The sequence below is a fragment of the Wyeomyia smithii genome, chromosome 3 (genome assembly GCF_029784165.1).
Source record: "Wyeomyia smithii strain HCP4-BCI-WySm-NY-G18 chromosome 3, ASM2978416v1, whole genome shotgun sequence".
Taxonomy (NCBI): Eukaryota; Metazoa; Arthropoda; class Insecta; order Diptera; family Culicidae; genus Wyeomyia; species Wyeomyia smithii.
In genome coordinates, this window is record NC_073696.1 from 7,466,371 (window position 1) to 7,490,854 (window position 24,484).

General features: G+C 35.2%; 1 protein-coding gene across 2 annotated transcripts in view; it reads right to left on the reverse strand.

Moving 5' to 3' along the window:
- LOC129729406 (lachesin) overlaps positions 1-22,598 on the reverse strand; it is a 533,943-nt gene extending 511,345 nt beyond the window's left edge. Inside the window, exons 1-2 of one of the 2 annotated variants that reach the window (XM_055687961.1) lie at positions 22,480-22,596; positions 21,289-22,267 (exon numbers count right to left, since the gene is read on the reverse strand). The gene's annotated coding sequence lies outside the window, so the exon portion shown is untranslated. Of the gene's footprint in view, positions 1-21,288 lie in introns of both variants that reach the window. The other variant, XM_055687960.1, reaches the window with a different exon arrangement.
- Positions 22,599-24,484: the final 1,886 nt, after the last annotated feature.

Sequence of the window (24,484 nt, forward strand, 5' to 3'; positions counted from 1 at the left end):
TCGAGTTCACGTCGTCTTAAGGTGAAACCTCATTGAATCCAAAAATGGTCGACTTCGAGTCACCACTTCGAATTTTGAAAAGCACAAGACTCGGAAATACTCATTGCGTTGCCTATGAAAATTCTATTTTATGTTTGCTTCTTGTGTTTTTGAAAATTCGAAGTGGTGACTCGAAGTCGGCCATTTTTGTATTCAATGAAAAATTCACCTTAATGAGCAACAGCAGGGGAATACGGGACGATCAACAAAAGAGCTGGATAACCAGGATCTAATCGTAACACGGGTTCGAAAGCTTCTTCAGCAGTGCTGATAGTTGTGACGGAATCGGAAGTGTGAATATATGCAAGAATTCGGTCACTGGAGTTGCATTCTTGAAAGTTATAAATTTTCAAAGTACGGAACTATCGCTACTCATGATTAATTTTACAAATATTTTTCAATGAAAAGCTAAAATTTAGTATCCATAATGTTTGAACTGATTTTTATATCTTTTTCATTCTTTTATCTTCTCGTTTTCTGTCGCCGTTTTTGTTGATTTATTTGTGCTGCGCGTTTCATTGTAAATTTCCATATGATATTTTGAAGCAAGTGATGACTTAGAAATTCGGGACAACTTGTAATACTGACTTCAGAAACTTTATTCCCCTTGGTGTAAACAATAAACTATGTCTGAATATTGAATGAAAAAAATATAATTTTTGCGAATATTCGGCCTTATTTTGATTAGTGTCTTTTGATTTGTTTGTCTGATACTACAAGGTTTACAGCCCTAGTGGCTGTACGAAATGGGGACGTAGGACTAAATGTATATATTATATGCTGCGATAAACTGTTCATAGGCAACACTACCGTTTATATTTGATGGTCTTTATTGTAAAACTAACGATGCATGAATACATGAAAATTTTACACTAGTAGTAGTTGCGAAAATTGTCATAACTCTTATCTTCAAGCATCTATAGTTCTGAAAAGAACCGATTCCATAATCTTCAGTATGAAATTCGTGCTACAGAACGCTGATGATCGCACCACCACCGGTAGTATTGAATATTTTGTTGGCCGCGCATAAAATTTGCTCTCCGCTGTGCCCTACAGTAGCTGTGCCAGCAAATATCCTGCAGCGTACGATGGTAACTGTTGTTGCCGTATGCAAAATAAAGGTAACATGCTCCGCACTGCAAGTGCAAGTTGACTCGTATGCAGCTCTCGTTTCTCAATGTCGCGTACCTCTAACAGCTATACTCCACTCGCTGTTGTGTAACAAACTAGACTGAAGCTGAATTCTCTACACGCAGTCTTTTGTATCGAGTTCAGCGTAGATTCTTGCCATTAGGGCATGGCCACACAGCTTAGAGAAAAACAAACAAACCAAAACACTTTGTTGAGTCAAAATATGTAGGCAGTGGAATTTATTTCGTCCATGTTATTGTTATCTGTTCTCGGGAAGCAAGCCAATTACGAGGGAAATATATGGGAGAGCGTGACCTTGGAACTTTTCACCTTTTTCCACCATTAAGCAGCAAAGCGACAATGTTGAACATTATATCAAAAAATTGTTACACATTTTATCTCTCCACCGACATATAAATGACTAAGATGCATCAAGTCGTTCGCTTGCTATAATCGTTTGAAATCTGACGCAACATTTGCCAGTTTCCTTTTCAATTTCACAAAGTGTAATCTAGTATAGAAAGCAAAGACGTAGTCCTACGTCAAAACTCTATGCGTCAACTCTTTTTTTTTTATTTGTTTTTGAATTTATTTTAAAATAAAGTTCCTTTTTGTTGTTTTTTTAATGTTTTTTTTTTATTTTTTCATTTCATTAATCTATTAGGGACCGTCCATAAATCACCTCTCTCCTCTTGTATATATCATCGGAATTTTTCGTATGGGATGCAACGAATTGTCAGACGTTTGTTGTTGTTTTCTTACAAAAAAACAAGGTTAACATTATTGGTTTTTCAGCTCAAATTGAACGTTTTTAACCGCTTTACAGTTCCTTTTTTGACACGAACTCTTGACCTGCTTCAGTTTTTTGAAAAATTTAATCTTTAATGCACCATGTTTCGGGGATATATATTAATTACTGGACCAGGAATTAATATATCAATTCCAATGGGACAGTGGCCCACAGTCTTCCAAGCTGAAATAAATGCTATCCTAACATGCACAAATATCTGTTTAGCTAGAAAATATAGATATGCCAATATCTGTATTTTCTCTGATAGTCAAGCAGCTCTTAATGCACTTAAAGCCTACACATTCCAGTCGAAGTTAGTTTGGGATTGTATTTTATCCCTACGACAACTGGCTGTAACAAACGATGTAAATCTATACTGGGTGCCTGGTCACTGTGGTATAAAAGGAAATGAAAAAGCCGATCTCTTAGCAAGAACTAGTTCTTCAACTGCATTCATCGGACCGGAGCGATTCTGCGGGGTTCCTACATCCTGCCTGAAATCAGAGCTCAGAGGCTGGGAAGCAATGATGATTGGTGCCAACTGGAGGGCTACTTCCAATGCAAGATAATCTAAACTATTCATTACACCTTGTAATAGAATCACCCGCAACCTCCTCAGTACAAATAAAGCTGATCTGAGTACGTTGACTGGCCTACTGACTGGACACTGTCCGAGCAGGTATCACCTTAAAAAAATAGGTAAACTGACAGAAGACATATGTCGCTTCTGTAATCTTGAAGTTGAAACTTCGGAACATCTACTGTGCCAATGCGGCGCATTATTTCAGCAAAGACAGCGTATTTTTGGAAAAGGTGTCCTTACGCCTAACGAGGTATGGAATGCTGAACTAACAAAGGTAATGAACTTTATCAAAGAGGGCATTCTTTCTTGGGGCGAAATGCAAAGTCCTAGGGCGACCGTCACTGATACCCATAGTGATGGAACGAACTGACAGTGCATATATATTAACGCGGAGTATACCACAATATATCTAACTAATGGTAGCAGTGGTCATAAGCTCCTACAAGGGAAAAAAATGTTTCGGGGAAAACCTTCATCAATATAAAACTGGCTCATAAACCATCAAACATGCAGCATTAGAGTTTGGATTTTTCGAAAATTGAGGCAGATAGAGAGTTGGTGTAGCACTGTAGAGTCATCAAAAACTTAGGACCTATAGAAACAATGATGTTACACACGTTTTTGTTTTTTTGAGAGAAAACATTAAAATAGGTTTTTTGTGAGATATGGACCACTGCGTCCATTATTTTGAATGAAATGTATTACCTCATTGGGTTACGAAGATCAGATCTTGAAAGGCTCCAAAGGCTCTTATTCTGCGCTGTTAGTTTCAACGCACTTTTTTCCGCCTCTAGTTGTACTACCTAATGGAGTGATTTTCAACGGAACCCAATTCATTACTCCTGTAATTGCATTTTAAATTAGCCTTTGCAGCTTGCCAAACTTATTCAGCGTTGACCGTTTTTTTGTTACAGGCCACCACACCACAGCGAGGCATATGTTAATCTTGGTCTAATTATTCCCTGGCACAACCAATAAATCATACTTGGCCCTAGGCTCCATTTTCTGCCAATAGCTTTGCTATACGCCCAGAGGGCACTCGTAGCTCAGCTTAGCTGAATTTCTGATCTAGAACCACTTCAAGATGTTTCACTACATCATCGGTGAATTTGACCACTTCGAAAATAATAAGATATAAATCAGTATTTCCTCAAATTCATCCACCTTTGTTTGACAGCAGTAGACGAAAATTCCAAATTTTTAGTTGTCACTCATTAATAGAAAACCTCTACTGATACTGCTCCATTGCCAATCGCTAGCAATTGTTTTGAGAAAACCTCTGCAATCGAATGCTAGGACTGTGATATCAGAGAGTTCAATTTTAATTTGGTAGTCAAAGTTTAACTTCATACAGCGAAATAATCACGAATCTTAGACAATTGAAATTGAATCTTTTGCTAGAATGCCTACTTGAAAACCTATTTCTAAGAGGTTTTTAGGGATTTTGACGTGGGACTACGTCTTTGTTTTCTATACTGGGATGCATTCCGTAAAATTGGAAATGAACATGGCGAATGTTGCGTCAGATTTCAAACGATAATAACAGCATAACCACATGATGGATAACAAAAACCAATACACTAAAGTCGCTTTTTACGCGGCGGATGCGTGCCGCCTGAAGAAAACCGCGTGAATTCATGAATCCGTGTAAAAAAATTGCGTGAATTCCCGAATCCGCGTAGAAAAACACGTAAATTGCGGAGTCCGCGTAAAAGAAAACCACGTAAATTTCGGAATCCAAATAGAGAAATTCCGGAATCCGCGTAAAAAAACGCGTACGTTCCGAAAACCGCGTAAATTTTAGAATTCGCGTAAAAAGCGACTTTAGTTTATGTTGTTGGATAGACAAAAAATTGAACAATTTTGTAATACACTAGTTATCACTATTATTTCATTGCTAAGCTGTAAAAATTGATGAAAAGTTTCAAGGACTAATTTCGCACAGACGACATGAATAGACACCAACCATTCTCTGTGATATTATCTGTATCAATATAAAAAAAAAAAAAAATTAACAGAGTTTCCCCGTTCCAACAGGTCAATAATGTTTGCTTCCATGAACTTAGACTGATTTGATGTCTCGAAGGTAAAGGTTTTTCGAAAAGTTAGAAACAACCCTTTTTCTTGAACAATTCCTTAATCTGCTGTGGCAGCAAAATAAAAACTATTGTCTTAAAAGAAAACATGTTGTTTGCTCAAAAACACACTACTGGCACAATAGCGTCGAGCGTAAACGTAGTTCTTGCGAGTATTGGTTGATATATTTCTAGAAAAAAATTAAGGGTAGGCTGAGAAAGAAATTACATAAGACGCTAAACAAACGAACTGATTCTGTCTGCGGACTTTTCACCTTTCTAACTAACAATCCCTATAATTACAGTGTTTAGTGCCACATAACCATTTCATACAAACTTAGGGCTGTATACCTTGTAATATCTTGAATGTATGTATTGAATGTATTAATAAGGACATTCACAAAGTTTTATTAAATTTAAATTTGAAAAAGACCATCGAGTTTTTATTTATTATTTTAATACTCTAAGGTTGCTTTTTACGCGGTTTTTTCACGCGGATTTTTTACGCGGATTCTGGAATTTACGCGGTTTTTATACACGGATTCCGGAATTGACGCAGTTTTTTTACGGGGTTTCAGTTTCTCTTCACTCGAATTGCAGAATTTACGCGGGTATTTTCTACGCGGATTCCGGAATTTACGCATTTTGTTTATCCCCCGCGTAAATAGCGACTTTTGTGTATCTATATGCAATTTATTTTCCAAACCAATGCAAAAATGGAAAAATCTAATTTGAAAGATACATTTCAAAGTGAAGTTTGACTAAAGACAAGCAAGGTCGTCAAACAGAACAACAGAAGTAAAACTAAAATGACGAAACGAAATTTAAACACAGCAAATTATCTTACAGTGAAGATTTTAACATTTCATTGGATCATTTAAATAATACATATATTTTCATATTTTATTTATTCTAATAACAATAAGGCCAGAATAATAGAAAATAAAGCGAAAATAACTGTAAAACGTTTGTGAAAATTGTTAAGGAAGAAAAATAGGGTAAGGAACGGCTTAAGCAGTAGCGCCTATTTTAATCAGTCGCAAAAAACAGGCCTCCAACTTCTGCGTTTTGATCAATATCGGCAATGTCAATTATGGAAACGAAAACTTTGATTGTCTAGCTGTCTTAAAAATATAAAAAATACCGTTAATCACAAAGAAATCTGTGAACAAACCGCATTTGGAACAAATCGACCTATATTGCAGCCATTCAAGAGCCACTTCGGGGGCTGCAAAAAAACGCCTGCAAAACAGATAGAAACTGCTTAAAATAGGTTCGGGGTGATTTGAGTAGTGTCCCTCGATTGGTAACTTTGATTGATTATTGTTAAAGTTTGCTATCTTAGTTTTACAATCTGTAAACAAGCTCTGACAGAGAAAACGATAAAGAGCAGATTGATATACTACTGTTTGAATTTCATCCAATACATTTCGAGTATTTCGTTTGAATACACAGGCGGTTCCTAAATCTGCTTATAATATGTTCCCTACCCTACCACAATTTAGAAATATTGAAACAATATTAGCAGAAACTGACCAAAGTTAAAATTAGAGTGTAAGAAAATTCAAAATTACTGCCACATTCAAATAAACAACGTAACTTAAAGGCATCAAATATCCCATGTGAATCAATAAAAACGATTTTTCCCTGAAAAAAAAGATATGTAACAAAACCTGGATATTTTCGTCTCATTCACGGCAAAGTTTTGTTCGATAATGATGAAATCTGAAACTCCCCGTTATGGATTAACGGTACATTTTAGTGAAATATTTTTGAAACTTTTACTGCCGTCCCATCTGCATTTTCGTTTTGCAAAATTTTCAAGTCAGTTTGCCTCTTCTTAAAAGTAACCGTATACCAATCCCAAAATAGATGTTATAAAAATAACGTTGCTTATTTTTGTTACAGAGTGAATGCTTTTTCCCACAACATTTCATTCTTCCATAGTAAACTACACGAAAAACAATTTAAGAGCCAGTTCGCGAGAGGCGCAACCGCATGTTGTTTTGATGTTCTCCGATTGGGCTGAATTTTCAGCGTTCGATTGTCTATTCAAGGTAGGAAGTTTTGCAAATTTTCAATTTTTTTCATAGAGGTTAAATGGAGTAAAACAGTCCAATGGTATGTCTAAAAACGTTCAAATACTAATAAACCCTAATAACTCCTGCTAGACTTGATGGATTTTTCTAAAAATTTGTGGCATTATTCTACACTAAAAGAACTTCTAAACGCATGGTCACAGTATATGGCAAAGAGGTAACCAAGGATGGGAAAAATCGTTCAAGTGATAATTGATCAGTAGTCCAAACTGATTCTCTATCGCTTTCTATAATTTCAAAAGGATAGGTATGGTAATCGCTCCATTATTCATGTCAACAGCTTAGTGCACCTATATTCATCTTATTTTCCTCATTTGTCCAATTTACCGTCAAGTTTCTACAAATTTTTGAAAGAAAATCTCTTTGCTTCTCGATTTTCTCAAGTGGTTGAAAGTTTTACGTTGAAAATATGGTAAAATTTGACGATAAATTGATCAAAAAGGCGTGATGAGATGAATATAGGTACTGAGATGAATATAGGAGCGGTTACCCTATGTGGTGAAAAATTTTTCACTCGCGGTTACTTTGATTTGTTTGTTTCGTTTAGCGTGTCGATTTTTTTTCACACGTGTTGACAGGTACCTACAGCACGCGCAAACCGAGAATGTTCTTCTTTTGAAATAATTGAGCAAGAATGAAAGCTGGATTACAGTTTGCAGGATTCAACGATTTCAACCAAGACAATTTTGTTTATGTATTAGGCACCTTTTAACCACTTTGTCATTTAGGTGCTTAGAGTATTCGTTATCCTAATGTGTGATATGTATGATAAGTTTCAATCAAATTGGATTTTTGTATACGAATGGATGTTTTTAATAAATTTTAAAACTGTTGCTCCCCCCTTTCTTTATCGTCCACTAGTGCTTCTCTCAAGTTGTCCGACATTCCAACTGCCTTGCGTTCGTTGCAGTAGGTCCTTTTCCAACAAGTACGCGTGACTAAATTTCGTATGACCTATTCGAAGTCTCGTTAGTGCCACACTCTCCTTTCTTGATGATCCTGTAGTTATTTGGTATGGTATGATGGTATTTTTTACTTCCCTCAACTTATTCTCTGTTAGTGGTGTCCATTTTTCTTGCCATTTTCTCTAATTTTATTTAATTTTATTTAAAACCTTCAAAATCTATCGACGAATCGGAGACACGGTTTTCCTCTAATTGCCACTTTGCGTACTCATCCACTTTCTCATTACCCGGAGTTCCAATATGGCTTGGGACCCAAACTAGTATTACTTCAGTTCCATTTTTAGTAGCTACAACGCAAGCTTTTACAATTTCATCCTTCCAGAAGTTCTGAATTTTTTGGTTTTTTTTTGTGTTGCTAATCAAACTCAAAAAATCAGTACAAATAATATACGCTCCCACTCGTTCTTGTTTTGACACCCATAGAAGTGCTTCTTTCGCTGCATGACATTCTGCACTGTAAATACTGCATAGCGTGTTCACGCGTTTTTTTATAATCGAGATTTCAGCAATTACACTAAATCCACATCTTTTGTCAGTTTTTGAGCCATCTGTATAAATTTTCGAGTGGATTTATTCCCTTTGGATGGTTGATCTTTCTCGGTGAAATATACACACTATGTTTGTTTTACATGACGTTTCGGAGTAAGCAAACCACACTGGTGGGAGAAGAATGTTGTTTTGTCATATCTGACGATGGCTGAATAACAGTACGCCGAAACGTCATGTAAAACAAACATAGTGTGTATATTTCACCGAGAAAGATCAACCATCCAAAGGGAATAAAATTATACGGTGACTAAAACCTCAAATAATTTCGAGTGGATTCTCTATTTTGTGGTGTTCATTTCGGCGAACAGGCGTCTTCGCTCAAAACCGCTGGCTCCGCATCGTAACGGTATAGTAAGGCTCGTATCTGATCATATTTTTGGTCCCCCCCATGGTGCACTGCTAGGTCTTTTGAAAATAGTATTTTTGTCCAAGTTATGTTCAGCTGGTCAATCTCTTTGATCCCTTTTTTAGTTGCAGTTTAGGCTTCCGAAATTATGTCTTCTCCCCAAGGGTCTCCAGAGCTGCTGCTGCTCTCACTTGATAAATCTGAGTAATTTTCAGTTGATTGTCCGCCATCAAGAACAAATTCACTCCCCAGTGCTGTGCAGTGCAGTGCATAACCTGGGTATTCCCGTTTCTGCATGAATACTCACTATGGGACTAGTATGAAACGCTCCGCATACCACTCTTAAACCTCTATTGTGAACTGTTTCTAGCCTTCGAATATTTTTAGTACTAACTGCTAGCGAGATGGGAGCAGCATACAAGATTTTTTCCAGGACGGTTGACCGACATAACTTTGTGAGGGTAGCTTTATCCCCACTCCAGTTATTTTTTGCTACACTTTAAATGAACTGAACTCGTTGTAAGCACGCAGCTACAATGTGTTTCTTGAAATTCAAAACTCCATCAAATGTCACTCAAGACAATTGTGTACGCCGGTTCGTGGAATCGTTGTACTTGATGCTAAGTCTGTTTTGTATTCACTGGTCTTTTTGCCCAGCTGTTTAAAATTATAATTGTTGCGCTTTTATCTGCTGATATTCGAAAACCAGTACTTTCTTGCCATATTTGGATGTTATTGAATGCTGTTTGTAACTGCTTCTCAACTTCTATGGCGTTTGGTCCGCTGGCTACCAGTACAACGTCGTCAACGTATATTAGGCATGTTATGTTTTGTGGAATGAATCTCGTTATTGTGTTGATTGCAACCTGGAACAGAGTAACACTCAAAACAGAACCTTGGCACAGGCCTGTTTCCATTTTTTTCTCGCTTGAAATTTTTCCGTTTGTCATAACATTGAATATTCTTTTCTGTAGCATGCTCTCTAAATTTCGCAGCATGAGTCCTCGAATTCCGGATTCTAGAAGTCTAATAAGCACTAGTCTACTCCAACATGTATCGTAGGCTTTGCGTATATCCAAGAACACAACTTGTGCGACATGTTTTTTACTGAGTGCTATTCGTAACACCTCTTCTAAGCTTATCAAATGATCAGTAGTAGTTTTGCCTTTGCAAAAAGCGAATTAATTCTCGTACAAAAAGTTATTAGTTTCCAGCAAGAAAATTATCGAGAGACTTGTTTGATACTCTCCATACTTCATATTTTATGAGTTCAATTTTATATCATTGTGAGACAAATTTCTAGAGTATGGCATCATGATCAATGTTGAATGTATTGCAAAAAATGCAGCTTAAAACTACTGAACTGAACAAAAACATCTCCTGAAATTATCATTAACGATTCTTTTTCATTTCTGCAACCAAGTAGCCGTATCATTTCATCGAGTGAGTGATTTTCTCCATCCTAAATTTTCTAAATTTTCGGTAAACCTATCAAGTCTAACCCGAGTTCTTGCAGTTTTGATGATTTTGACGGCATTTTTCGAAAACAAAAATCTTCAAGGAACGTTTTACCCCGAAACGCGTATCTTTTAGTAAAGTTGGTAGCTCTGGTAAGGTTATAATCCAAATTTTCAGTAAGATCAATTAGGACCACCAGGAACTATAGTGATTTTAGTGATTTTGACGGTTTTTTGAAAAAAAAAAAAACTTCTAGGACCGTTTTACTCCATTTGGCACATTTGGCTTATACATGACAATAAAGCTCTTGAGTTGCTTATTTTGGATATTTTTTCTAGCGATGTTGAGAAAAGTAGGATGACCCTAAAAATTAAAAATTTTTAAAAGAAAAACGCGTTTTTTTCGTCATGTTACCTCTTTGCAATATATTGTGACCATGCATTTTGAAGTACTCTTAGTGTAGAATACCAAAAATTTTTAGAAAAATCCATCAAGGGCCGTTTTACCCTACTTTACCTAAATAAAGAAAATTGAAATTTTGCAAAACTTTCTGCCTTGGATAGACAAACAAACGCTGAAAACTTCAGCTCAATCGGAGAGCATAAAAACAACGTCCCTCAGAAAGGCGGTTGCGGCTCTCGCGAACTGGCTCTTACAGGTGATAAGAAAAAGCCAGATCAAAACTAAGTCAATTTTCAACAGAGCTATCGGCTATGCGTGACTGGCACGGATCACATCTAATGAGGTTTTTTTGCGCGAGATTAAATAATGTTTTTATACTTTAGAAGTGATTCATTTCCAGCAAAACAAATAAGATTGATAGCGAACAACGAACTGATTCAGTCTCAACAATCATAAAAATAATTTTGTAAGTTCCAAATTGCTGAATAACCCATTAAAGGTCAGAAAAAAATCCAAGTTAAGCCAAAGCCAAAACAGGCCAAAGAAAATAATGAATATTAATTATCTTGGAAAAACAAACCTTCAGGAGGCCAGAAGAGAGCAAGTGAAAACAGATGCAAAAATTTCAAAACCTCAGCATTGCGGAAAAATGCTGCTAAAGGTGATAAAACTGCTTTTCAAAAAGAAGAATTATTTTGCTGAAGCAAAGCAAGGCTACAAAAACCGCTTCAAAGGGGTAGAAAAAGCAAATGACTCCAAATTGAATTTGAAGTTGTGAGAAAAATGCCTCAAATATCAGTAAAAGTTGAAAGAAAATCATATCAAATTGAACTTCGAACAACAAAAATGGTTTGGAGGGACAGAGAAAGAAAGATTCCAATTCAAATTCAGAATCGCAACTGAACACTTCAGAAGGCCAGAAAAAAAAAACAAAAATGGTTTCAAATTAAGCACAAAAAGTCCAGTAGTAAGGCAAGAAAACCCTTTCCTAAGGCTGATAAAGACCAAATACAAAAAAAAAATGATCCAGAAATGAAGTCAAAATAAAGAAAAATAAAAAACTCGAAATACCAGAAAACCAATTTCCTAAAGGCAGGAAAATTCCTTGCAGAAAGTAATTCCAAACTAAACTATGAATCATAATAAAAATATCTAAAGTCCAGCTAAAACAGAAGTAAAATGATCCCAAATTAAGTTCAGACAAAGATCTCACGAACAGCGCTGTGAGAAAATGTTCTCGAATTAAGCTTAGAATATGGAAAACACTCTTCTGGAGGCCAGAAAAGACAGTGTAAGAAAGTTATCCCGCAATATATCTGAAATGGAAAATAAATGCCTATAAAGGCCAGATACGACCAAAAAAATTACTGATCCCTAATTAGGCTCAGAATCGCAAAAAAGCGCTTCTAAAGGCCACAAAAGACCAAGAAATGATTTCGAAATAAGTTCAAAGTCGCGACTTGAACCACAACTTAAAATTTAAAAGCGCTCAAAAATCGGTGTTTTCGAAGAGGCTGTAAAATGGTGTCTCAAGTTTAAAAGGGTTGGTATACCTAGACATGGCACATTATTTGTACTAAATACTTCTACTATATAAAAATGGAATTCCGTAACGCTTGATCTTATTGATATTATTCCCTCAGTCTCTGTGGTGTACAGTAATCATCATCACTTTGAATCGTTCTAAATCAAAAATAATAAGCGGTGACATGTAGGTTTTTTAACATTAAAATGTTCGCTGATGTTCAGGAAAGACATTAGTTATAAAAAAATAGTTATCTAATTACTAAAACTTGAGATATTATTCACAAAACTACGTAAAACATGCAAAATTATGACTTTTAATACTTAGTTCGTCTCCAAATCAAAATTCAAAGCGATGACATGTGATTCTTTTTCATTAAAATGTTCGTTGATGTTTAAGAAAGATATTTGAGAAAAAATAATAGGTATCTAATTACTAAAACTTGAGATATTATTTACGAAACTACGTAAAACACGCAAAATTATGACTTTCTGTGCTAAATTTGCCTCTAAATCAAAATTCAAAGCGTTGACATATGATTTTTTACACTAAAATGTTCGTTAATGTTCAGGGAAGACATGTGAGAAAAAATAATTAGTATCTGATTACTAAAACTAGAGATTTTATTCACAAAACTACGTAAAACAAGCAAAAATATGCTGAATTTGCCTCTAAATCAAAATTTCAAGCGATGACATGTGATTTTTTTTACATTAAAATGTTTGTAAACGTTGATAAAAGACATTTGAAGGAAAGTAACAAGTACCTGTTTACTAAAACTTGAGATTTTATTCACAAAACTACGTAAAACTTGCAAAATTATGACTTTTTATGCTGAATTTGCCTCTAAAACAAAATTTAAAGCCATGACATCCCAAGTAACAAAACTGGTTTTATCAAAGTTTTATAGCGCTATTTTGGCTGTATTATGCGCTATAAAACTTTGATAAAACTACAATTGTTACTAGGGATGTGATTCTTTTTTCATTAAAACGTTTGTTAATGTTTAGGAAAGACATTTGAGGAAAAATAAATAGTATCTGATTACTAAAACTTGAGATATTATTCACAAAACTACGTAAAACATGCAAAATTATGACTTTTAATACTTAGTTCGTCTCCAAATCAAAATTCAAAGTGATGACATGTGATTCTTTTTTCATTAAAATGTTCGTTGATGTTTAAGAAAGATATTTGAGAAAAAATAATAGGTATCTAATTACTAAAACTTGAGATATTATTTACGAAACTACGTAAAACACGCAAAATTATGACTTTCTGTGCTAAATTTGCCTCTAAATCAAAATTCAAAGCGTTGACATATGATTTTTTACACTAAAATGTTCGTTAATGTTCAGGGAAGACATGTGAGAAAAAATAATTAGTATCTGATTACTAAAACTAGAGATTTTATTCACAAAACTACGTAAAACAAGCAAAAATATGCTGAATTTGCCTCTAAATCAAAATTTCAAGCGATGACATGTGATTTTTTTTACATTAAAATGTTTGTAAACGTTGATAAAAGACATTTGAAGGAAAGTAACAAGTACCTGTTTACTAAAACTTGAGATTTTATTCACAAAACTACGTAAAACTTGCAAAATTATGACTTTTTATGCTGAATTTGCCTCTAAAACAAAATTTAAAGCCATGACATGTGATTCTTTTTTCATTAAAACGTTTGTTAATGTTTAGGAAAGACATTTGAGGAAAAATAAATAGTATATGATTACTAAAACTTGAGATATTATTCACAAAACTACGTGAAACATGCAACTTTATGAATTTATATGCTGAATTCGCCTCTAAATCAAAATTTCAAGCGATGACATGTGATTTTTTTTACATTAAAATGTTTGTAAACGTTTAGGAAAGACATTTGAAGGAAAGTAACAAGTATCTGTTTACTAAAACTTGAGATTTTATTCACAAAACTACGTAAAACAAGCAAAATTATAACTTTTTATGCTGAATTGAATTTTTATGCTCTAAATCTAATTTCAAAGCGATGACAGGTGATTTTTTTTTCATTAAAATGTTTGTCAACGTTCAGAAAAGATATGTAAGGAAAAATAATTAGTATCTGATTACTAAAACTTGAGATCACGAAACTACCGAAAACACGCAAAATTATGGCTTTCTGTGCTAAATTCGCCTCTAAATCAAAATTCAAAGCGTTGACATATGATTTTATTTTTCACTATAATGTTTGTTAACGTTCAGGAAAGACATTTGAGCAAAAATAAAATGTATATTATTACTAAAACTTGAGATATTATTCACAAAACTGCGTGAAACATGCATAATTATGACTTTTTATGCTGGATTTGCCTCTCAATCAAAATTTAAAGCGATGACATGTGATTCTTTTTTCATTAAAATGTTTGTTTATGTTAAAATATAAAATGTATGTTTGAAGATGATTTTCTGTATACAGCACAACAATATTGCAGCCTTCTAATAGCGCTCTCGATCAACCAGATTAGTTGAGAAAATTCGTTATCGATATTGTTTTAGCACATTTTGCATGTTGTAGGATAAGAACAACGATACCCCGTGCCCCAGAGCTGAGTCGAGAAAAATTGCAGTTCGAAAAGATTCTCGACCTGATCGGGGATCGAACCCGATATCACAACCGTGTGGGAGCCAATCGACATCGCTAACCACAGAGCCACGAGGACCACATACAGCATACAGAATACAGAAAATCACCGAAAATTTTTTTTTTTAATTTATACGTTTTTATACGATTAAATGCGAAACTTTGACTTTTTATGCGCAATTCGTTCGTTGTTCTTTCGTCTACAATTTTTTTTTTGCAGAATAACCCATATCTCGAGCATGAACATTTTACATTTCTGATGTTTTCGTAGTTTTGTGAATAGTTACATTTTACGGCATTCGTTTTACTTTTGTACTTTTGAATTTGATCTTTACTAGAGAGCTTTTAACCAGAAGGTTATTCAGCTCTTAATCTTACTGTTTTACTTTTTTTGCGTTAATCCAAACTAGAACTCACATCTAGCTGCAGGAAAGGTTACGATTCATTTGTTTGAATATCGATTAAGAGGCAGCTTAAGCATTAAAAATCTTTTATTTTCTTATTTTCTACAAAGTTTTGTGGATTAAAAAATGGCGACTTCCGGTTTCAGGAAAATAACCTAAAGTGATATATTGCCAACAATTTCAATACTTCCGAAAGTGGACCTCCATACGTCATTTTATAGCGATGACACATTTTTTTTTTTCATTAAAATGTTTGTTAACGTTCAGAAAAGACATTTGAAGAAAAATAACAAGTATCTGATTACTAAATTTGAAATATTATTCACAAAACTACATGAAACATGCAAATTTATGACTTCTAAAGTGATATTTGGCCAACAATTTCAATACTTTCGAAAGTGGAACTCCATACGTCATTTTGAAATCCAAAATGGTGACTTCCAGTTTCTGTAAATCAGCCCAAAATCACAAAAAAACAATCCAATATGGGTATTTCTGTTCTGCGCGTTCTCAGAATATTGAAGTAGGGTATCGAACGTCTTCGTCAGTGGTTTTCTTCGGTAGTTTTATTGGCGCAATTTTATGCAAAAAAGGTCCGAAGAAAACCACTGACGAAGACGTTCGACACCCTACTTAAAGTGATGATGGAAGTATAAGATGTAAATTATATTTGTGAAGTGAGTTGAGCTAATGCAGCAATGAAATATAAAAAAAAATCTATCTTTGATACCGAGCATCGCCGGGAATGTTCAACTAGTTTCCAATAATTTTCAAACTAATCTGTTTTTATTTATTATGACATAATGGAGTTAATGAGTAAGGTTAGCGAGTAGAAGAGAAAGAGAGACTGAGAGAGGCGGAGGGGGGGTCCAAAGAGAAAAGAGAAGAAAACGAAAGGAAACAAAAGAATTCAGAGAATTATCCAGAGAAATAAAAATTAACATACTGCACAATATCACAACAGAGGCATTCCATGGAAAATAGGTAAAACAAAATATTTTTATTGGTGTGTCATTTTCGATTCTGTTGAAACTTTACAGAGTTGTTCCTTTTTGAGGAAGAGGTCATTTTATGATATCAGTTCTTTATGTAGACTCGCGACTGCTGCTTCAATAGGGCCCATTCAAAATGGTGACTGATAGATGCAAATTTATATATCAGAAAAACGGCTTGTTCGATTGTCTTCAGCAAAGTCGTAGGTAATAAAATTGCGGTTCCAGAAAAAAATGTATACACTGTAAAATTTTTTTTTTGTCTGAGCCAAACTTTCCAAATTGTCACAAATTATTAAAAATCTCAAAAAGTACCTCTTTGTCAAAATTTGGTGACGGTTAAATGAAAAACAAAATAGTTATGAACGTTTGAGTATTTTGATGTTTTCAATCTGAACTTTTTTTGAGTGTTTTTTTCTAGCTACACATAACATGATACCAATTCAACGCGCTGTTTTTGTACCGTAATCGAACATTTTTATATTGGCCCAGTTGAAATTGAATATGCGTAACTCACTGGCGAACCCTGTTATTATAAGGTAACCAATTTATACAGTGCGTTTGTATATCAAGTAAATCCAAATTTAGAGAACCGGGAGTTGGGGTATTGAGCAGAGACAGGCTTCGCTATGAAAATCCACGCTACTTGATTTATATTGCATGAAGCAGCTCATAAGGGAAAATGATCTTCTTACAATACAGCACAACAGAATAGATTCAATGAAGATATAAAATATATATTTTCAGTCCTCAGTAGCTTAACAACGAGGGCTGACATTGATTCCCGAGAGAGATTGGGTACTCAGCTAGTGTTTTATATTTCACTTGCCCTAGAATAGACTGTGCAGGCGTCAGTAATCACATATTTCAAGTGTCAAGGGTATTCATAAATTGTGTACAATTTTACTGATACTAAAGCAGGTATTACACGAAGCAAATATTTGCTATTTTTGGTACGGATTTTATTTTGTGCAAATAAAAATCGTACCCAAAAATAGCAAATCTTCGCTTCATCTAATACCTGCTTAACAGTCTCTCCCGGGCCAGGAATCGAACATGCGACAACAAAAGTTAAGGATTATAGTTTACTAGTTGAACATTCCCGGCGATGCTCGGGATCAAAGGTTTCAAAGATAGATTTTTTTTTATATTTCATTGCTGCATTAGCTCAACTCACTTCATAAATATAATTTACATCTTGTATTTCCATCATCACTTTAAGTAGGGTGTCGAACGTCTTCGTTAGTGGTTTTCTTCGGACCTTTTTTGCATAAAATTGCGCCAATAAAACTACCGAAGAAAACCACTGACGAAGACGTTCGATACCCTACTTCAATATTCTGAGAACGCGCAGAACAGAAATACCCATATTGGATTGTTTTTTTGTGATTTTGGGCTGATTTGCAGAAACTGGAAGTCACCATTTTGGATTTCAAAATGACGTATGGAGTTCCACTTTCGAAAGTATTGAAATTGTTGGCCAAATATCACTTTAGAAGTCATAAATTTGCATGTTTCATGTAGTTTTGTGAATAATATTTCAAATTTAGTAATCAGATACTTGTTATTTTTCTTCAAATGTCTTTTCTGAACGTTAACAAACATTTTAATGAAAAAAAAAAATGTGTCATCGCCATAAAATGACGTATGGAGGTCCACTTTCGGAAGTATTGAAATTGTTGGCAATATATCACTTTAGGTTATTTTCCTGAAACCGGAAGTCGCCATTTTTTAATCCACAAAACTTTGTAGAAAATAAGAAAATAAAAGATTTTTAATGCTTAAGCTGCCTCTTAATCGATATTCAAACAAATGAATCGTAACCTTTCCTGCAGCTAGATGTGAGTTCTAGTTTGGATTAACGCAAAAAAAGTAAAACAGTAAGATTAAGAGCTGAATAACCTTCTGGTTAAAAGCTCTCTAGTAAAGATCAAATTCAAAAGTACAAAAGTAAAACGAATGCCGTAAAATGTAACTATTCACAAAACTACGAAAACATCAGAAATGTAAAATGTTCATGCTCGAGATATGGGTTATTCTGCAAAAAAAAAAAAAATGTAGACGAAAGAACAACGAACATTTTGTTGCAAAAAAAAAAAAACAAATCATTGAATTTTGATTCAGAGGCGAATTGCGCATAAAAAGTCAAAGTTTCGCATTTAATCGTATAAAAACGTATAAATTAAAAAAAAATATTTTTCGGTGATTTTCTGTATTCTGTATGCTGTATGTGGTCCTCGTGGCTCTGTGGTTAGCGATGTCGATTGGCTCCCACACGGTTGTGATATCGGGTTCGATCCCCGATCAGGTCGAGAATCTTTTCGAACTGCAATTTTTCTCGACTCAGCTCTGGGGCACGGGGTATCGTTGTTCTTATCCTACAACATGCAAAATGTGCTAAAACAATATCGATAACGAATTTTCTCAACTAATCTGGTTGATCGAGAGCGCTATTAGAAGGCTGCAATATTGTTGTGCTGTATACAGAAAATCATCTTCAAACATACATTTTATATTTTAACATAAACAAACATTTTAATGAAAAAAGAATCACATGTCATCGCTTTAAATTTTGATTTAGAGGCAAATGCAGCATAAAAAGTCATAATTATGCATGTTTCACGCAGTTTTGTAAATAATATCTCAAGTTTTAGTAATAATATACATTTTATTTTTGCTCAAATGTCTTTCCTGAACGTTAACAAACATTATAGTGAAAAAAAAATCATATGTCAACGCTTTGAATTTTGATTTAGAGGCGAATTTAGCACAGAAAGCAATAATTTTGCGTGTTTTCGGTAGTTTCGTGATCTCAAGTTTTAGTAATCAGATACTAATTATTTTTCCTTACATATCTTTTCTGAACGTTGACAAACATTTTAATGAAAAAAAAATCACCTGTCATCGCTTTGAAATTAGATTTAGAGCATAAAAATTCAATTCAGCATAAAAAGTTATAATTTTGCTTGTTTTACGTAGTTTTGTGAATAAAATCTCAAGTTTTAGTAAACAGATACTTGTTACTTTCCTTCAAATGTCTTTCCTAAACGTTTACAAACATTTTAATGTAAAAAAAATCACATGTCATCGCTTGAAATTTTGATTTAGAGGCGAATTCAGCATAAAAATTCATAAAGTTGCATGTTTCACGTAGTTTTGTGAATAATATCTCAAGTTTTAGTAATCATATACTATTTATTTTTCCTTAAATGTCTTTCCTAAACATTAACAAACGTTTTAATGAAAAAAGAATCACATGTCATGGCTTTAAATTTTGTTTTAGAGGCAAATTCAGCATAAAAAGTCATAATTTTGCAAGTTTTACGTAGTTTTGTGAATAAAATCTCAAGTTTTAGTAAACAGGTACTTGTTACTTTCCTTCAAATGTCGTTTCTCAACGTTAACAAACATTTTAATGTAAAAAAATCACATGTCATCGCTTGAAATTTTGATTTAGAGGCAAATTCAGCATATTTTTGCTTGTTTTACGTAGTTTTGTGAATAAAATCTCAAGTTTTAGTAATCAGATACTAATTATTTTTTCTCACATGTCTTCCCTGAACATTAACGAACATTTTAGTGTAAAGAATCATATGTCAACGCTTTGAATTTTGATTTAGAGGCAAATTTAGCACAGAAAGTCATAATTTTGCAAGTTTTACGAAGTTTCGTGAATAATATCTCAAGTTTTAGTAATTAGATACCTATTATTTTTTCTCAAATATCTTTCTTAAACATCAACGAACATTTTAATGAAAAAAGAATCACATGTCATCGCTTTGAATTTTGATTTGGAGACGAACTAAGTATTAAAAGTCATAATTTTGCATGTTTTACGTAGTTTTGTGAATAATATCTCAAGTTTTAGTAATAAGATAACTATTTTTTTATAACTAATGTCTTTCCTGAACATCAGCGAACATTTTCATGTTAAAAAACCTACATGTCACCGCTTATTATTTTTGATTTAGAACGATTCAAAGTGATGATGATTACTGTACACCACAGAGACTGAGGGAATAATATCAATAAGATCAAGCGTTACGGAATTCCATTTTTATATAGTAGATTAAATTGTGTTAGGCATTTAAGCACGTACTCGTTTTATGAGATAGTTTTAAATGCATATTGAACTGAGTCAATCAAACTATAGATGCAATTGAAGGTAATAAAAAAAAAAATATTTGGGTTTCTTATTTATTACTGATCTCTGTTTGTGCATTGATAACCAAACAATGGAGACGCGCCATACTTTGATCTAAATTAGTACAAACTTTGATTTTTCCGCTTCACTACGAAAATAAATTTTTGCTTCCAATCTTGTCTGTAAAATAAATAGTAAAGTTGGCTTCGTTCTCCATTATTACTCATCATAGATTGTATGTTTTGTACACTTTTTTTATACGATGTGTGTTAGAGTCACATGAAAAAAAAATCGTACTAATTTTGTCTTCTTAGTTGTTTTAGTTATTTCTAAGAAATTCATGTTCAATCACACCAGACAATAATTGCAACACGCTTCCCATTTCCCCCCATCACCTCAAAGCACTAATCTTCAAGGCAGACTTTTTCCATTTCAAACTCTGCTATCCGACTATCCGAACAGTTTGTGACATGAGTAATGTCAAAACTTGCTGGCAAACCCGAAACAAAACAGGATAAAACTCTAGTACGTACTTAAGCGAAAATATCCAATCGGAACAGCTTTGCCCGAAGCTCTAGGCTGCGTCGTTCCCGGCAAAAACTACCAGACGAATTAGCTTCTCCCCCCCTTTTTTTACGGCTCACGTATCACCTCTCTCTGACTCGAGATGACTTTTACGGTCAAACTATTGTTGCCACTTGTGGTGCTGTTGGTGCTACGCAAGGGGTGAAATTATGAATCTTTGTTCTTTGTGTTCGGTCGTTTTCTAGTGTTGTGTCAGACAAACTGACAGCTTAATTTGCACACGTTTCTACCGCCGGCGAAGAACAAAATAAGTTTATTTCCTTTTTTTTTTTTGCTTCTTGAAATAATCAGATCAGAATGCTGCTGTGCGGAATTCGTTTTCGGTTGAGTGTACATTAATACAAATTTTTCAAAATTAAAAAAAGATTCAACCACGGGAAGATAAAACTGCAGTGAAAATAAGTCATTCGTGCGTGTACAATGATAGTCTCATAAATAAAATTTCAGCTGACAAGAGGAAATTTCCTGAGTTATTTAATGTCATCATTAAGTTACAAATATCGAGCACGTGAGAAACCGAAATAAAAACCCGAGATTCCAGTGCCGCAACCATAAATCACATCATAAATAACGACAAACAGATTCAATTTACTCACATCTTTTCCCCGTCTCGTTGCCTTCGCCACCGGCCGTGTACAAACTGAACCGTAAAGTGCTTACTTCGCGAGAATCGAAACCCTAGAGCTGCACTCGATCATCAGACTCGGACTCGTAGCTTTAAACCATCAGCTGTGATTGGCTGGCCACACAAAGACTCAATAAGCCGCTGCTGATACCGCAGCTGTCTTCCTTCTTCTATCTGGCAGCTATTCGATCCGATTTCACGCTTTAGATGTGTTCCGCATTCCTCGGAAATACCACCCGGAACAGGCAGGACACACTCGAAACGAAACTTTCCCGCACAGTTTTCACTGCCATGCATACACTATATTTCTGCTACCCCCACAGACACATTCAGACCTATTCAGACACAACTAGTTGCAATAACTCTCCCCTTAAACTGCACTGAATCATGTTCACTCAGCTCATAAATCACGGCCAATTTCCTGCTGCAGTCGTCCACTTATATCCCTGCAGCGCTTTTGGTTCGGGGATGACCTTTCTACAGTGGAATATCTCCCGGAATCGTATTTCACGGCATGACTGGCGCGATAAGCAAATTAATAACTCCCACGACTATAATGCGATGCTGTTCTGCTCATCATCATTGTCATCGTTGTGTACCTCACGGCTCTTGATCGAGCGGATAATCACACCACTAATGCTGCCTTCAGCACTTTCTTCACTGTTGTTCTTCAGTTCACACTACTCGACGTGTCTCTTTAATCAGATTGTGTTTTCATTAACGAATTAATTATTCAACCCACACGGACAGTGCCAATCTTCTAGGATATTCAAAACGGACATCCTAAAACCACCTCAGAATGACTGGCTGCGAGTGAGAGACCACCGCGAAATGACACCGACTGACAGCAATCTGTCCGGTAGCTTTCACAACTTACTGATCTGGCGACTGGTCACCACTTTGTTTCTTTCATTCGTTTGTCTGGTCCCCGGAATCCCGCAGAATCACACCTGAAATGAATAATTTACAATGCCAAAGCCAAGAGTTCAATTCCACTGCAATTTTCCCATTCAGAAGCTGATCAAGCAAAACTACAAACAACTGGCGAATAAAGTTTTCCCCGTGACAGTTTCTATCAATTCCGGTTACTTTCGTCAACACACCCCACTCTCGGTATTAGCCCAATCGGGGAAAGCACAACCGGAGCAACTGTCGTTTCAACCTTCTTCAGCGCTTTCCACAAACCGCGACCACGAAACCGAACCGACCGACTTTTACTGGAAACAACCTTTCTCGCAGGAAAATAAACCAACATTCGTCCCGATCGAAGGCGCTATAAGAACTAACCTGGCCGTCGGCCGATCGGACGCGTAGGTTAAGGTTTTTGCCTTCGAGCAGCAGCACCGCCGCCACCACCACCACTACTAGGCGAAGCAGCAGACAGCATCCGACCCGGCTGCCACTGCTGCTGATGTGGACCGAAGTCGGCTCCCGAAATGGTCCAGTTCGGCATTCGGGCTCGAACATTACTCACGTGGAAACGACGATGAGACCGCGGGGTAGCAAAAAAGCATGCGCCGCGATACCAGAATCCTACTGCCGGAAAGGATAAACAGAACGGTACTCACGACCCGAACGGGTGGTTCGGGATTCGGCGAGTAACCACGATGAGATGGCAGGTGGGAAGTCGGGAAAATGCTGCAGTGATGGCAGATTGATGGAAAATTCCGTATTGATGGGAAAAATATTCAAATATTTAAAATATTGGACATAAACAAACTGTGACAGTAAAGTTTGTGAAAAGTGTAAGATCTTTTCATATAAGCGTGATAGAAAAAATCAATTACCTACATTATTTTATGTCACAAATGGTAAAAAATAAAAATTAATCTTTTTCATTTATAATGTAGAATATTTCAGAAATGTATACAATGTAAAACAAATGAACCCAATATCAATAAAAAAAAAAAACAGAAAATCGAGGATGTATAAGAAAAGAAAGCCGGACAAGCGGAAACAGAATAAAAAAAAATAGAAATGAAATATTAAAATTAAAATCATAGACGGATTCGGTCTGTTGTGCTAATCACCTCGGGGAAGCGACACCACTCAGGACCCTAACTTACGTTGAATAGCAGGCCGGCTTTACTTCCTCATGCGATGGAAGGCGTGATCCCGAGATTTTCTGCTTCAGAAATTATCTTGGTGTTGGCTAGTATTGAATCTAGGTCAGTTGGGTTGGTTGTGAGTTGATCACGCCACCGCACAACCATCGACACCTATGTCGGTGTTGGGATTTGGGGACTAATAAAACTTTGTGAAAGTGTAAGTCTTAATAAACTAAGTAGCTCCGCATAGGTACTTCATTTCTTGATAAAAATATTCATATAATAAAAAGAGATAGAGAAGAGTTGTGAAGAGACGACTTTTAGCATATTGTCCGAATTTTGATATGAAAATATTGATAAAAACACATTGGAGATTCTACACTGGATGGAATTGATTTTAGAAACGAAAAGAGATTAAAAAACGACACCTCGTTTTTTTTTTTAAATTAGTTTTTCAGATATACAGTTTAGTTGTCTGAAACTCTTCTGAACAAATCAAAATGGACACTCTTGTGAACAATACTACGAGTTATACAGCCCTAGGGGTTGTATGAAATGGTGACGTAGGACAAATATAAATATTGATTTTAACTCTCGTTTAAAATGTTCACTACGCCTTGTATCGAGAAAGAGAAACGCGCGTGGCCACGCAATCTCGAGAAAGAGAAACGAAACAAAACATTTTATGTATGTAGGCAGTGGAATTTATTCCGTCCTTATTATTGTTATCCGTGCTCGGGAAATGCAAGGATAAAGCATAGACCTTGGAACTTTTTACCTATTTTCACCATTAAGCAGTTAAGCAACAATGTTAAACATTATATCAAACAATTGTTACACATTTTATGTATCCACCGACACATAAATGACTTAGATGCATTAAGTCGTTCTGACGCAACATTTGCCAGTTTCATTTTCAACTTTACAAAATGTAATCTAGCATAGAAAACGAAAACGTAGGCCTCTTCAAAAGTTGTTCTATCAAAACACATGGAATGGACATGGACATGTCCAGTGTTTGCCACGTTTTGGCTTTTCTTTCAGAAAGTAATAGCAATCACTGGCAAAACCAAAGGAGTTAAAATGCTCCACAGGGCCGAAGGGTTTCAACTTGGAGCA